Consider the following 17,875-nt stretch of genomic DNA (forward strand, 5'->3'; position numbering starts at 1 on the left):
AAACAGAAACAAAGACAAATAAAAGAACAAGAGACCTCTACAGAAGAAGGGATAAATGAGGTACAGTTAAGCAAAGTAACAGAACTAGAATTTAGAGCCATGATGTTGAGGAAGCTCAGCAGCATGTGTAAGGATATGAGCACCGTGAGTAAAGACATAGAAATGTTGAAAATCAACCAGTTGGAAATTAAAAACCAACAGGAAGAAATGAAGAATGACATATCACAAATGAAAAACACATTGGAAGGCCTAAAAAGCAGAGTAGGGGAAGCTGAGGACCGGATCAGTGAATTAGAAGACAGGCTAGAAAAAATCAACCAATCAGAAAAAAAAAAGGGAAAAACGATTAAAAAACAGGAATACAGCTTAAGAGAACTGTGGGACAACTGGAAACGGAATAGTATTCAGATCATAGGAGTCCCTGAAGAAGAAGAAAATAAGCAAGGGTTAGAGAATATATTCAAAGAAATAGTGACAGAAAACTTCTCTAATTTGGTGAAGGAAGAAGGCATTCAAGTTCAAGAAGCACAGAGAGCCCCAAGTAAGAAGAACCCAAACAGGCTCACACCAAGACACATAGTAATCAAACTGCCAAAAATTCAAGACAAAGAGATAATCCTAAAAGCAGCAAGAGATAAGCAACAGGTTACCTACAAAGGAAACCCCATAAGGCTCTCAGCTGACTTCTCATAAGAAACACTACAGGCCAGAAGGGAATGGCATGAAGTAATCAAGGTCATGAAAAACAAGGATCTGAATCCAAGACTACTCTACCCAGCAAGGCTATCATTCAAAATAGAAGGTGAAATAAAGAGCTTCCCAGACAAAAAAAGGCTAAGGGGATACATTAGCACCAAACCAGCACTGCAAGAAATGTTAAAAGACTGCTGTAATTACCAGGAGAATTGGGAAGAAAAATACATCCACACTAAACAAAAATGGCAGTAAATTAGTACATATCAATAATCACCTTAAATGTAAAAAGAGTGAATGCTACGATAAAAAGACACAGAGTAGCTGATTGGATAAGAAAGCATGACTCATCTATATGTTGTTTACAAGAGACCCACCTCACAACAAAAGATTCACATAGATTGAAAGTGAAGGGATTGAAAAAAATCTTCCAAGCAAACTGAAAGAAAAAAAAACTGGGGTAGCAATACGCATATCTGATAAAATAGGTTTCAGAATAAAGGCCATAATTAGAATCAAAGAAGGCCACTACATAATATTAGAAGGATCTACCAACAGGAAGATATAACCTTGATAAACATATATGCACCCAATATAGGAGCACCAAAATATATTTAAAAACTTCTGGAAAACTTCAAAGGAGAAATCGATAGCAATACAATCATAGCAGGTGATTTCAACACCCCACTGACATCACTGGATAGATCCTCTAGACAAAAAATTAACAAGGAAACAGAGACTCTTAATGAAGCACTAGACAAAATGGATTTAATAGATATCTACAGAGAATTACACCCAAAAACTACAAAGTTCACATTCTTCTCAAGTGCACATGGGACATTCTCAAAGATAGACCACATGTTAGGGCATAAACTAAGTCTCTACAAGTTCAAGAAGGTTGAAATCATATCAAGCATTTTCTCAGATCACAATGGCATGAAACTAGAAATCAATTGCAAGAAGAATATACAAAGAAAGACATTTGAACACATGGAAGCTAAATAGAATGTTATTAAACAATGAATGGGTCACCGAGGAGATCAAGAAAGAAATCAAAAACTTCCTGGAAACCAATGAAAATGAAGACACAACAACACAAAATCTATGGGATGCAGTGAAAGCAGTTCTGAGAGGGAAGTTCATAGCACTATAGGCCTACCTCAAAAAAGAAGAAAAATCTCTAATAGACTATCTAACTTCACAACTTAAAGAACTAGAGAGGAATAAAAAGAAAACCCCAGAGCAAGTAGAAGGAAGGAAATAGTAAGGATCAGAGCAGAAATAAATGACATAGAGACCAAAAAAACAATTGAAAGGATCAACAAAACAAAGAGCTGGTTTTTCAAAAAGATAAACAAGATTGATGGACCCTTTGCTAGACTCACCAAGAAACAAAGAGAAAGAACCCAAATACACAAAATCAGAAATGAAAGAGGAGAGATAACGACTGACACCACAGAAATACAAAAGATCGGTAACAACTACTATGAACAATTACATGGCAACAAATTCGACAATCTAAGCAAAATGGACAAAATTTTATAAACAAATAGTCTCCCAAAGCTGGACTGAGAAGAGATAGAAAACTTGAGCAGACCAATAACAACTAAGGAAATTGAAGAGGTAATCAAGACTCTTCCAGCAAACAAAAGCTCTGGCTTGGATGGCTTCATGGGGGAGTTTTACCTAACATTCAAAGAAGAACTAACACCCATTCTCCTCAAACTATTTCAAAAAATTCAAGAAGAAGGAAGACTTCCAAACTCGTTATATGAAGCCAGCATAATTCTAATCCCAAATCCAGAAAAAGACACAACAAAGATAGAAAACTACAGGCCAATATCCCTGATGAACATAGATGCCAAAATCCTGAACAAAATACTAGCAAATTGGATCCAGCAACACATCAAAAAAATTATTCACCATGACCAAGTGGGATTCATCCCAGGGATGCAAGGCTGGTACAATATTTGCAAATCAATAAATGTGATACACCACATAAAGAAAATGAAGAATTTAAAACCCCATCATCATATTAATAGATGCCAAATAACCCTTCGACAAAATCCAGCATCCATTTCTGATAAAAATGCTCAGCAGTGTGAGAATAGAGGGATCATATCTAGACATAATAAAGGCCATATACGAAAGACCTACAGCCAACATCATACTCAATGGGCAGAAACTAAAAGCATTTTCCTTAAGAACAGGAACAAGACAGGAATGCCCACTTTCGCCACTCTTATTTAACAAAGTATTGGAAGTCTTAGCCACAGCAATCAGACAGGAAGAAAAAATAAAAGGGATCCAAATTGGAAAGGAGGAAGTGAAACTCATTATTCGCAGATGACATGATACTATACATAGAAAACCCCAAAGACTCTATCAAAAATTTACTAAACTTAATAAATGAATTTGGCAACGTAGCAGGATACAAAATTAACGTCAAGAAATCAATGGCATTCTTTTTTTAATTAATTTTTTTATCTTCATTCGAGGACACTTTTCCATTTTTTGTACAGACAGAGTGGGAAAGAGGGAGAGCAAGAGAGAGAGAGGGAAACATCGATGTGAAAGGGACACATCGAGTGGCTGCCACCCGCACGACCAACCAGGGCCGGGGACAAACTGTAACCGAGGTACATGCCCTTAGCGGGAACCGAAACCAGGTCTCTCCGGACCGCAGGCGCATGCTCAAACCGCTGAGCCAAACTGGCTAGGGCTCAATGGCATTCTTATACCCAATGATGAACTCACAGAAAGAGAAACTTAGAAACAATACCATTTGCCATGGTGGCAAAAAAATTAAGATACCTAGGAATAAACTTAACCAAAGGAAGAAAGGACATATTCACAGAAAACTACAGGTCATTGAAAAAAGAAATAGAGGAAAAAATAAAAAAGTGGAACCACATACCCTGTTCATGAATTGGAAGAATTAACATCATTAAAATGTCCATACTATCCAAAGCAATCTATAGATTCAATGCAATCTCCATCAAAATACCAATGACATACTTCACAGAAGTAGAACAAATACTTCAAAAGTACATATGGAACCAAAAAAGACCTTGAATAGTCACAGTAATATTGAAAAAGAAGAACAAAGTAGGAGGGATCACATTACCAGATATCAGGTCATACTACATAGCCACTGTAATCTAAACAGTTGGTACTGGCACAAGAACAGGCTTATGGACCAGTGGAACAGAACAGAGAACCCAGAAATGGACTCAAGGCAATATGCTCAATTTATATTTGATAAAGGTGGCAAGAGCATACAGTGGATTAAAGATAGTCTGTTTAATAAATGGTAAATGATGTTGGGAAAATTGGACAGCCACATGCAAAAAAATGAAATGACCAGCAATTTACACCCTACACAAGAATAAACTCAAAATGAGTAAAAGACTTAAATGTGAATCATGAATCCATAAAAATCCTAGAAGAATATGTAGTTAACAAAATTTCAGACATCATACACAGCAGAATTTTTACTGACACATCACCTAAGGCAATAGAAACAAAGGAGAAAATGAACACATGGGACTACATCAAACTCAAAAGCTTCTGCACAGTGAAAGATACAATCATGAAAATGGAAAGGCCACCCACTGTATGGCAGAGCATAATTGCCAATGATATATCAGATAAGGAGTTATTTTCCAACATATATAGAGTGCTCATACAACTCATCGAAAGGAATACAAAGAACCCAATTGAAAAATGGGCAGAGGAACTAAATAGACACCTCTCCAAACAGGACATACAAATGGCCAAGAGACATATGAAGAAATGGTCAACATCACTCATCATCAGAGAGATGCAAATTAAAATAACAATGAAGTAACAACTCACACCTGTCAGAATGGCCGCCATCAACAAATCATCAAACAACAAGTGTTGGTGAGGGAGTGGAGAAAAGAGGACTCTAGCACACTGCTGGTGGGAATGCAGACTGGTGCAGCCACTATGGAAAACAATATGGTGTTACCTCAAAAAATTAAAAATTGAACTTTTATTTGACCCAGCAATTGCACTTCTAGGAATATACCCTAAAAAGTCTGAAGCACCAATCAGAAAGAATATATGTACCCCCATGTTTGTAGCAGCACTATTTACAATAGCTAAGATCTGAGAACAGCTCAAATGCCCATCAGTAGGCGAATGGATAAAAAAGCTGTTGTACATTTACACAATGGAATACTACGCAGCTGTAAGAAAGAAAGATCTCTTATCCTTTGAGAAGACATGGAGCGACCTGGAAAGTGTTATCCTAAGTGAAACAAGCCAAACAGAAAAAGACAAGTATCATATGATCTCACTTATTTGTGGAATATAATGAAAATAACAGTTTGAGTAATGGGGTAGTCTCAGAGATGTGGAAGTGGGGTATAGACTGACTAGCCCTAGAAGAGGGGGTGGGAGAGAGAGATAAACCACAGAATTTATATGCATGTATGCATGAATTATGGACAGGGACAACAAAGCTGGGTAGAGGGTGGGAAGGGAGGTGGAGGGGAAAAAAGGAGAAACATCTCTAACAAAAATAAATTAATTAATTAAGAAAAAAATAAAATAAAATAAAAGGAAAAATTATAGTCTGAGCATCGACTAATGTTAGCTTTTTTTTTTATCCCTGTATTTCATCAATATATGAAATCTAATTTATTTCCTCTGGAAATAGCATGCTTGAGTCTGCACATTAGAAGTGACTTCATATTAAACTCTGATCTTTGAGGAACCAGACCACCCACTGAATATAAACAATAAGTTCTGTCCTGGCCAGTTTGGCTCAGCAGTTAGAGCATTGGCCTGTGGTCCAGAGAGACCAGGGTTTGGTTCCTGTTAAGGGCGTGTACCTCGGTTGTGGTTTGTCCCCACCCCCGGTTGGCTTGTGCGGGTGTGGCCACTTAATGTGTTCCTTTTACGTTGATGTTTCTCTCTCTCTCTCTCTCTCTCTCTCTCTCATCCTCTCTCTCTCTTTCACTCTATCTGAACAAAAAGTGTTCTCAGGTGAGGATTAAAATAAGACAATAAGTACTCAGTTAAAATAGTGAGGTCATACACTGTGTCAGATATTGGTCTTTTAGAAGATCCTTCATGTTGGAAAATAGACCAAATGAGAAGACTTTAGTGAGTTGTCATAATCTAAAATTTCTTGGCTAAGAATATGAGGATGGTAAGTAGGAAAAAGTAGAAAAGTTCCTCTCATACATTGATGAACTTTGAGATGAAAGAAGGATTCCAAATAAAAGTGCAGAAAATGTATAAATCTTTTGGGGCTAGAACGTATTTTGACTTGTAGCACTGAGAATAGAATAAGGCTTATAAGAATCAGAATTCAACATTGGCATAAATTGAAACATTGGTAGTTCTCAGAGTTACTGAAATTGTGTACTATATGCAGGCTAATGGCTTATAAACACTGCTACCTTGGGATTCATAAGGGAAATGGGCATAAATTACAAAAAGTAAGCATGATTTATGTGCAAATAGTGATATGAGCACTAGTGTTGGAAACGTGAAAATCTTTGGAGAATTTTAATTGGACATAGAGAAACTGGGTCTAAACTAGAGAAAGACATTCTCAGTACTCTGAAAACTATCAATGTTTTAATTTTTGCCAATGTTAAAGAAGCGAGAATTGATGTTTAGTAGTTTTAATTAAGTGGCAAAATGAGTTTACACAATGACATCATTAACCTCTGGCATTGACTAATCTTTGCATTGTATGGTTTTGGCTTTCTAGAATGTCATACAGGTGAAATTATGCAATATGCAGCCCTTTCAGACTGGCTTCTTTCACTAAAAAATATGCATTTAAGGTTTCTCCATGTTTTTTTCATGGCTTGATAGCTCATTTCTTTTTGACACTAAATAATATTCCACTGTATAACTGTAACACAGTTTGTTTATCCATTCACCTATTAAAGAACAACTTGGTTATTTCCAAGTTCTGGAAATTATAAAGATGCTATAAACATATTTGTGCACAGGTTTTTCTGTGAACATAAGTTTTCAACTCATTTGAGTATATACCAAGGAGTGCAGTTGCTGGGTTGTATTGTAAGAGTATGTTTAGTTTTATACAAAATTATCAAACTATCTTCCAGAAGGACTATACCATTTTGCATTCCCAACAGCAATGAATGAGAGTTCTTGTTGCTTTGTGTCCACTGTGGCATTTAGTCTTGTCAGTGTTTTGGATCTTAGACATTCTAATATGTGTGCAGTTATATCTGCACAGTGTGCAGTATTGTTTTAATTTTCATTTCCCAAATGACATATGATGTTGAGCATCCTTTCACAAGTGCTTATTTGCCATCTGCATATATTCTTTGGCATATATTTCCCTTCAGATTTTTTGCTCATTTTTAAGTGATTGCTTGTTTCCTTATTGTTGAGTTCTAGGAGGTTTTTCTTTAAACATATACCAGTGATACCTCAGTTCTCGAACGCCTCGGTTTTCGACCAAATCGGTATTCGACCAGGAGATTCGAGAAACTTTTGTCTCGGAATCCGAACAAATATTTGGAACTCGAACTTCCGAGATGAGCCGAGTTGAGCCGAATGGCGTTCATTCGGCCCAGCGCGCCTTGCTTGCGTCATCAGTGTGAGTGCAGAGAGAGAGTCACGCTTTGTGGAGTCACGCTTTCCTATTGGGTTTCATTGCTTCGGTTCTCGAACAATTCGGTTCTCGACCGTGGAACGAATTATGTTCGAGAACCGAGGTATCACTGTATTTTAGGTACACATCTTTTATGTGGTGGTTCCTTTATAATAGGAAGAAGGGAATGAACACAGAACACAAGACACTCACAGACAGTACATGGCTGCAGCCCTGAGTGCTTGCAGCAGTTTATTTTTAAAGGCAAAAGTTTGGCAACCTGCCCTGCTTACTTAGCAGCTTTATTGGACTTTGTTCTTTATTCTTTCCTTGAACCCTTTATCTGAATAACACAGTTCCTTGTCTGTTCACGTACTGTTCTTAGTAAGAATGTTCCCAGGAAGGTCAGTGTGTGCAGCTGCTCCTTCAGGCTCCCCCCTGTTTGCAGCATAGGAGTGCCTGAGCTTGTTTGCAAAGCTTCAGGCATGATAGTGGGAATGCAATAAGGTTCAGCCGTTTGCAGCTACCCTCAGTTGTTTTTAGTATGTGGGTCTCACTTTCATGATCCTCAGAACTCCTTCACTTTATTGGATAAATACTTTGAAAATATTTTCTCTAATCTGTGGTTTTTCAGTCTCTCAAAAGTGTCTTTTGCCAAGAAGGAATTTTTAATTTTAGTGAAGCCCAAATTATCAATTTTTACTATCACAGATTATAATGATGATGTTATATAAATGGGTCAAAAATGATCCCTGTGTTTTGGCTTAAAATGGTCCTCATGTTGTTACTTCTTTACATCAGGTTAGGACCACCAACCCAAAGCCCACTAACACCCAACACAAATGCTTACATATACAGTTGCTTTAAATATAATCCAAGTACACATTCTTAGCCATATAAAGTCTACCTATTTGCATACCTCTTGAGACTGCATACAACATCTGCCAATTATAAATAAGACAAACGCCATACCAATAAAGGATCAGATATTGCTGCTGCCCTTTGGAGCTCTCTAACCCTGAGACTCCACATCTTGCTACAGAACAATATCACCCAGACACACAACCCTCTTTGATACACCCTTTCTCCCAGGAGATCCACTGTCCTACTTCTTTTATAGGTAATGGTTTTGTGCCATTATCTCTGGAAAGTCCCTAGTTGGGAAGGACTTCCCCTCTCATACAATCCTGTTTAATAAATGTTGTTATGTGTCACTGCTTCTCGTGACCTCGTTTCTTCCTTGATCCACAAAAATCCTCAAATTTACCATGGTGTTTAACTAAAACCTTAATGCCAAATGGAAAGCCACCTATATGTCTCCTACACTATCTACTGGATTTTGGTTTTCCATTATGTATACCACTGCACACATATTAGAATGGCCAAGATCCAAAGAATTGATCACACTAAATACTGCACTGGATGCAAAGCAACAGGACACCCATTCATTGCTGGTGGGAATGAAAAATGGTACAGTGCCTTTGTAAGTCTGCAATTTACATCTAGGTCTATAATCCATTTTGAGTTCATTTTTGTGAAAGGCGGAGGTAGGGTTAGTATCCAGACTAATTTTTTTTTTACCACTATTTTTTTAAATTAAATTAAATTTTTTTATTAATTAATTTTTGTTAAGATGTTTCTGCTTTTCCCCCCGCTGATTCCCCACTCCCCGTCCCTCCCTGCCCTGTCCCCAGCTTTGTTGTCCATGTCCATTGTTCATGCATACATGCTTATAAGTTCTGTGGTCCATCTCTTCCCCACCACACCCTCTTCTGGAGATTGTCAGTCTGTACCCCACTTCCACGTCTCTGGGACTACCCCATTCCTCAGACTGTTATGTTCATTATATTCCACAAATAAGTGAGATTATGTGATACTTGACTTTCTCTGTTTGGCTTGTTTCACTTAGGATGATACTTTCAAGGTCCCTCCATGTAGTCTCAAAGGATAAGAGACCTTTCTTTTTTACAACTGCATAGTAATCCATTGTGTATATGTACCACAGCTTTTTTATCCATTCGTCTACTGATGGACACTTGGGCTGTTTCCAGATCTTAGCTATTGTAAATAGAGCTGCTACAAATATGGGGGTACATATATCCTTTCTGATTGGTGTTTCAGGCTTCTTAGGGTATATTCTTAGAAGTGGGATCACTGGGTCAAATGGAAGTTCAATGTTTAATTATTTGAGTTAACACCATATTATTTTTCATAGTGGCTGCACCAGTCTGCATTCCCACCAGCAGTGTACTAGAGTCCCCTTTTCTCCACACCATTGCCAACACTTGTTGTTTGATGATTTGTTGATGGCGGCCATTCTGACAGGTGTGAGGTGATACCTCATTGTTGTTTTGATTTGCATCTCTCTGATGATGAGTGATGATGAGCATTTCTTCATATGTGTCTTAGCCATTTGTATGTCCTGTTTGGAGAGGTGTCTATTTAGTTTCTCTGCCCATTTTTAAAATGGGTTCTTTGTCTTCCTTCTGTGGAGTTGTATGAGCACTCTCTATATATTAGAAATTAACCCCTTATCTGATATATCATTGGCAATTATGCTCTCCCATACAGTGGGTAGACTTTCTGTTTTGATAATTGTATCTTTTGCTGTGCAGAAGCTTTTGAGTTTGATGTAATCTCATGTGTTCATTTTCTCCTTTGTTTCTGTTGCCTTAGGTGATGTATCAGTGAAAATTCTGCTGCGTACGATGTCTGAAATTTTGTTGCCTACAGTTTCATCTAGGATTTTTATGGATTCATGAGTCACATTTAAATCTTTTATCCATTTTGAGTTTATTTTGTGTCGGGTGTAAGTTGATGGTCTAGTTTCATTTTTCTGCATGTAGCTATCCAATTTTGCCAAGACCATTTATTAAAGAGGCTGTTTTTACTCCATACACTGTAGTCTCTAGCCACCTTTGTCAAGTATTAATTGAGCATATTGCCTCGGGTCCATTACTGGGTTCTCTGTTCTGTTCCACTGGTCTATATGCCTGTTTTTCTGCCAGTACAAGGCTGTTTTGATTACAGTGGCTTTGTAGTATAACCTGATATCTGGTAATGTGATCCCTTCAACTGTATTCTTTTTTTTTCAAGATTGCTGTTGTTATTTGCGGTCTTTTTTGGTTCTATATGAACTTTTGAAGTACTTGTTCTAATTCTGTGAAGTATGCCATTGGTATTTTGATGGGGATTGCATTGAATCTATAGTTTGCTTTGGATAGTATGGACATTTTAATGATGTTAATTCTTCCAATCACGAACAGGGTATGTGCTTCCACTTTTTTATATCTTCCTGTATTTCTTTGTTCAATGACCTGTAGTTTTTTGCGAATAGGTCCTTTATTTCTTTGGTTAAGTTTATTCCTAGGTATGTTAATTTTTTTGCCACAATAGTAAATGGTATTGTTTTCTTAGTTTCTCTTTCTGTGAGTTCATCATTGGTGTATAAGAATGCCATTGATTTCTTGATGTTAATTTTGTATCCTGCTACTATTCTAATTTCATTTATTAAGTCTAGTAAATTTTTGATGAAGTGTTTGGTGTTTTCTACATAAAGGATCATGTCATCTGCAAATAATGACAGTTTCACTTCCTCCTTTCCAATTTGGATCCCTTTTATTTATTTTTTCCTGTCTGATTGCTGTGGCTAAGACTTCCAGTTCTTTGTTAAATAAGAGTGGTGAAAGTGGGCATCCTTGACTTGTTCCTTGTTCCTGTTCTTAAGGGAAATGCTTTAAGTTTTTGCCCCTTGAGTATGATGTTGGCGGTAGGTCTTTCATAAATGGCCTTTATCATGTCTAGATATGATCCCTCTATCCCCACATTGCTGAGCGTTTTTATCAGAAATGGATGCTAGATTTTTTCGAAGGCTTTTTCGACATCTATTGATATGATCATGTGGTTTTTATTTTTCATTTTATTTATGTGGTGTATCACGTTTATTGATTTGCGAATATTGTACCAGCCTTGCATCCCTGGGATGAATCCCACTTGGTCATGGTAGATAATTTTTTTGCTGTATTGCTGGAACCCATTTGCTAGTATTTTGTTTAGGATTTTGGCCTCTATGTTCATCAGGGATATTGGCTTGTAGTTTTCTTTCTTTGTAGTGTCTTTTTCTGGTTTTGGAATTAGCATTATGCTGGCTTCCTAAAATGAGTTTGGAAGTCTTCCTTCTTCTTGAATTTTTTGAAACAGTTTGAGGAGAATGGGTGTTAGTTCTTCTTTGAATGTTCAGTAAAACTCCCCTGTGAAGGCATCCAGGTCTTGGCTTTTGTTTGCTGGGAGAGTCTTGATTCCATCTTCAATTTCTTCTGTTGTTATTGGTCTGTTCAAGTTTTCTATCTTTTCTAAGTCCAGTGTTGGGAGACTGTGTGTTTCTAGAAATTTGTCTGTTTTGGTTAGATTGTCGAATTTGTTGCCATATAATTGCTTATAATAGTTGTCAATGATCTTTTGTATTTTTGTGGTGTCAGTTGTTACCTCTCCTCTTTCATTTATGATTTTGTGTATTTGGGTTCTCTCTCTTTGTTTCTTGAGTCTAGCTAAGGGTTCATCAATCTTGTTTATCGTTTCGAAAAACCAGCTCTTTGTTTCTTTGATACTTTGAATTGTTTTTTTGGTCTCTATGTCATTTATTTCTGCTCTGATCTTTACTATTTTCTTCCTTCTACTTGTTCTGGGGTTTTCTTTTTGTTTGCTCTTTAGTTCTTTAAATTGTGAGGTTAGATAGTCTTTTAGAGATTTTTTTTTTTTAAAGGTAGGCCTGTAGTGCTATGAACTTCCTTCTCAGAACTGCTTTCACTGCATCCCATAGATTTTGTTTTGCTGTGTGTTCATTTTCATTGGTTTCCAGGAAGTTTTAAATTTCTTCCTTGATCTCCTTGGTAGCCCATTCATTGTTTAATAACATGCTATTTAGCTTCTATGTGTTCAAATGTTTTTGTATGTTCTTCTTGCAATTAATTTCTAGTTTCATGCCCTTGTGATCTGAGAAGATGCTTGATATGATTTCAGTCTTCTTGAACTTGTAGAGACTTAGTTTGTGTCCTAACATGTGGTCTATCTTTGAGAATGTCCCATGTGCACTTGAGAAGAATGTGTATTCTGTAGTTTTGGGGTGTATTTCTCTTTAGATACATATTAAATCCATTTGGTCTAGTGCTTCATTTTGAGTCTCTGTTTCCTTGCTAATTTTTTGTCTAGAGTATCTATCCAGTGATGTCAGCAGGGTGTTGAAGTCCCCTGCTATGATTGTATTCCTATCGATTTCTCCTTTGAAGTCCTTCAGAATATTTTTAAACATTTTGGTCCTTCTATATTGGGTGCATATATGTTTATCAAGGTTATATCTTTCTGTTGGATAGATCCTTTCGATATTATGTAGTGGCCTTATTTGTCTCTCTTTATGGCCTTCATTTTGAAATCTATTTTATCATATATGAATATTGCTACTCCAGCTTTTTTTCTTTCTGTTTGCTTGGAAGATTTTTTTCTATTCCTTTACTTTTAACCTATGTGTGTCTTTTGTTGTGAGGTGGGTCTCTCGCAAACAACATTTAGTTGAGTCATGCTTTCTTATCCAATCAGCTACTCTGTGTCTTTTTATGGGAAGATTCGATCCATTTACATTTAAGGTGATTATTGATGTTCATTTATTGCCATTTCTGTTTAGTGTTGTTATATTTTTTTCCTTTTACTCCTGCTAATAAAAGCAGTTCTTTTAACATTTCTTGCAAAGTTCGTTTGGTGCTAATGTATTCCTTTAGCCTTTTTTTTTTTTGTCTGAGAAGCTCTTTATTTGACTTTCTATTTTGAATGATAGCCTTGCTAGGTAGAGTAGTCTTGGATCCAGATCCTTGTTTTTTATGACCTTGATTACCTCGTTCCATTTCCTTCTGGCCTGTAGTGTTTCTGTTGAGAAGTCTGTTGAGAGCCTTATGGGATTTCCTTTGTAGGTAACCTGTTGCTTATCTCTTGCTGCTTTTAGGATTCTCTCTTTGTCTTGAAATTTGGCACTTTGATCACTATGTGTCTTGGTGTGGCCTTGTTTGGGTTCTTCTTACTCGGGTCTCTCTGTGCTTCTTGTACTTGAATACCTTCTCTCTTCACCAAATTAGGAAAGTTTTCTGTCACTATTTCTTCAAATATTCTGTAGCCCTTGCTCATTTTCTTCTTTTTCAGGGGCTCCTATGGTACGAATGTTGTTACGTTTCCTGTCCCACAGTTCTCTTAAGCTGTTTTCTTGTTTTTTAATTATTTTTTTTATTTTGGTTTTCTGATTGGTTGATTTTTTTCTACCCTATCTTGTAATTCACTGATCCGGTCCTCAGCTTCCTCTACTCTTGTATTTAGACTTTCCAATGTGTTTTTTTATTTTTATTTCTGATATGTCATTCTTTATTTCTCTTTCGTAGTTTTTAATTTTTTCTTGGTAATTTTTAATATCCAACTGGTTGATTTTCAACATTTCTATGTCTTTACTCATGGTAGTTATGTCCTGACACATGCTGTTAAGCTTCCTCAAGATCATGGCTCTGAATTCTAGTTCTGTTAACTTACTTAACTGCACCTCATTTATCTCATCTTCAGTAGAGGTTTCTTGTTCTTTGACTTCGCTTTTGTTTCTGTTTTTCACCATTTTGGCTATCACAGTGGGCTTTGGAGCCTGCCTAATTTTCCCTGTGGGTGTTGGTGGTCTGCTGTTTGTGACTCCCTCTCCTGGGTTTGGATGAGGCAGTGAGGACCCACTTTAAACACCACTGTCAAGTCTTAACTTTTCTGGTTAGTATTGCTAGTCCAGGGAATGGTAGTTATCCTTTAGTATTTTTGCCTGGAGGTTATTAGTAGAGGTTACCTGAAGACCCTTGGTTTCTGAGTTGCCTGAAAAACTCCTTCAGGTTCTCAGTGTAAGAGGATTTCCAGAGGGTGGGGCAGATGCTGGTTGGTAATGGGTCTCAATTAGCATTTCAGTGGCCACTGGGTGGGGTTGAATCTCTGAGGGAGGGGCCACCGCCTCTCTCCAGGGCCCTGGGAAGGAGTAAGATGACCACAGTCCTGTGTGGCTGCACTCAGCAAAAGGTCTGAGCATGCTCCAAATACCGACTGTCCCCACACATTTCCAGTCCAGTCTGCCCTCCCTCTGCCAGAGCTCAAGGTGAGTGGCTGCTGCCAGTTTAGCCTCTGTCCAGGCTCTGCATCGTGGAGCTGCCTGAAACTTTAACCCGAGGGCGCTTCTCCCAGCTAAGGGCATCAGAGGCTGCATTAGCTCCCAGCCAAGGGCGTAGCACCTAGCTGAGGTCACAGGACCCAGCCTAGGGCGCAGCTTTATCGCTGAGGTTGCTGATCTCAGCCAAGTGCGTAGCCCCCAGTCCAGGTCACAGGATCCATTCGAGGGCACAGCTTGCAGCCGAGGTCGCAGGACCCAGCTGAGGCGGCCGCAGGTCCCAGCCGAGGGCACAGCTTCCAGTCGAGGCCGCTGGTCCCAGCCGAGGCCACAGGACCCAGTTCAGGATGTAGCTTCCAGCTGAGGCAGCTGGTCCCAGCCGAGGACGTAGCACCCAGCCGAGTGTGCTGCTCCCAACCCAGGCCGCTGCGGACCGTGGGCTCTTGGCCCCCTTTTGCGTCCTTGCAAGCCTACCAGGATTGAGTCAGTGTCCCTTGTTATGTGGTCCTCCAAGCTGCCTTTTGGTTGTCCCTTCCTGATGATTTGTCTTTATTTTCGTTGTAATTCCAGTTTGGTCCTGGGAGATGGTCTGTGTAGCTTCCATTCACTCCACCGCCATTTTTTTCTCTCCAGACTAATTTTTTTTTGCATGTCATCATCCAGTTGTTCTAGCACTCTGTTGAAAAAATTACCCTTGCTTAATTGAATTGTACCTACTTGTTTGTCAAAAATCAGTTGACTATATTTATGTAGGTTTATTTCTGGACTCCCTTTTCTGTCTCATTGATATATATATATTTTTCACCAATACCACAGAGTCTTTATTATTCTAGCTTTATAGTAAGCCTTGAAGTTAGGTAATGTCAATTTTACTACTTTGTTCTTTAGTATTACATTAGATTTTCTGTGTCTTTTTGTCTTTCAGTCAGTGTCTACAAAATAACTTGCTGAGATCACAGTACACTTTTATTGGGAACATCTTTCATAACATTCTTAACCAAGCAACTATTACTCTAGTTAGATCTAATAGTTTTCCAGTTAATTCTCTTGGGTTTTCATGTTGTCTCCTCATTTTTTAATACTAACAGCTTCTCTTTCCCCCATTTTTTTTCTATTGGTGTGCACTCAGAACAATATTAAATAAAAATTGTACATGTAGGTATCCTTACTTTGTTTCTGTATTTGATAATATTGTTTATTTTGCCTGTAAGTTTGATATTAGTTTTAGACAGACTATTTATCCTCTTTTTTCAGTAGGTTTCTTTCTGTGTTTTTCTTGATCTCATCTAATAGATATTACTTTTTTTCAAGTTCAGTTTTTGTAGCCCTCAAAATGGTTTATTTATATCCCTTTTAATGTAATCATATATGTCAACTTATTTCTCAATCTTGATCCTTAAATTCATAGTTAAAGCCTTTCTTGAATTTATCTAGAGAGGACTATTTTAATATGCTCAGAATTTAATAATGTTTTATTTAATATTTTATGCTTATATTCACAAGTGAGATTGGATGTAGTTTTACATTTTTAAATAATCTCTGTCTTTCTTATACTCTCAAGTTTAAATGTATGAGAATTGTTTATTTTTTGATGTTTTGTAAAATGTTGTCTATGAAACTGTCTGGACTTGATGCTTTTGTAGGGAGTCATTTTTTTAAAATTTTATTCTTAGTTACAGTTTATATTCAACATAATTTTGTATTAGTTTCAGGTATACAGTATAGTGGTTAGACAATCATATACTTACAAAGTGGTTTCCTCAATATTTCAAGTACCCACCTCACACCATATATAGTTATTCCAGTACCTTTTGACTATATTCCTTACACTTTACATTTCTGTTACTAATTTGTGACTATCAATTTGTACTTCTTAATTTCTTCACCTTTTTCACCCAGCTGTTCAACATCCCTCCTGTCTGACAACCATCAATCTGTCACCTGTATGTATGAGTTTGTTTGTTCATTTATTTTGTCCTTTAGATTCTACATATAAGTGAAATCATATGGTGTTTGTCTTTCTCTGATTTATTTTATGTAGCATAATATTTGCTAGGTCCATCCAAGATGTTGCAAATGGTAAGTGCAAATAGTAAGGTTTCATTTTTTTATATGGCTGAGTTATATTCCATTGTCTATGTGTACCACCATTTTTTGTACACTAGTCTATTGGTGGGCAGTTGGGTTGCTTCCATATTTTAGCTATGGTAAAATAACAGTGCAATGAACATAGGGGTGCAGATATTCTTTCAAATTAATGTATTGGGTTTCTTAGGAACAGAAAGCAGAATCATTGGGTCATAAGGCAGTTCCATTTTTAACTTTTGAGGAACCTCCATACTGTTTTCCACAGTGGCTGCACCAATCTGCATTCCCACAACAGGGCATGATGGTTCCCTTTCCTCCACATCCTTGCTAAAGCTTATTGTTTGTTGATTTATGGATGATAGCCATTATGATAGGTGTGAGGTGATATCTCACTGTGGTTTAAATTTGCATTACTCTGATGATTAGTGATGTTGAGCATCTTTTCATATGTATATTGGCCATCTGTATGTCCTCTTTGGAGAAGTGTTTATTCAGGGTCTTTGCTCATTTTTAAATTGGATTTATTGTTTCTTTGATGTTGAGTTGTATGAGTTCTTTATACATCTTGATTTTAATGCTTTATTAGATAATTATTGGTGAATTTCTTCTAGAGAGTCATTTAAAAAAAATTTTTTTTTATTGATTATAGAGAGAGAGAAAGGGAGAGAGAGATAGAAACATAGATGAGAGAGAACATCAATTGGCTGCCTCCTGCATGGCCCCCACTGGGGATTGGGCCCACAATGTGGGCATGTGTCCTGACTGGAAATTGAACTGGTGAACTCTTGGTGCAGGGTCGATACTCAACCGGTGAACCATACCGGATGTGCTAGGGAGTCATTTTTTTATAAAACCCTTCCAATTTTTTCTCTGATGAATGTCTTTTCAGAATTTTGAAACATGAGTTTGTATTCAATTTTGGGCATTTGAATTTTTTGTGACAATATCTATTTCAATGTTAATTTCAAATATGTAAATAGAGAGTGGTATGTAGAATTATTTCATAGTTAGGATAAAATACATAATCTGTTTTTATAACCCCTACTCATTCTATTGTTATGTTTCCTCTCTTCTTTCTTGATTTGATTTATTTTATTTTATTTTAATTAATTAATTAATTAATTTTTTTACAGATATTTCTCCTTTTTCCCCCACTGATTCACCCCTCACCCTCCCTCCCTACCCTGTCCCCAGCTTTGTTGTCCATGTCCATTGTTCATGCATACATGCTTATAAGTTCTGTGGTTTATCTCTCCCCCACCACAGCCTCTTCTGGGGATTGTCAGTCTGTACCCCACTTCCACGTCTCTGGGACT

This window comes from Molossus molossus, unplaced genomic scaffold (genome assembly GCF_014108415.1).
Source record: "Molossus molossus isolate mMolMol1 unplaced genomic scaffold, mMolMol1.p scaffold_m16_p_4, whole genome shotgun sequence".
Classification (NCBI taxonomy): Eukaryota; Metazoa; Chordata; class Mammalia; order Chiroptera; family Molossidae; genus Molossus; species Molossus molossus.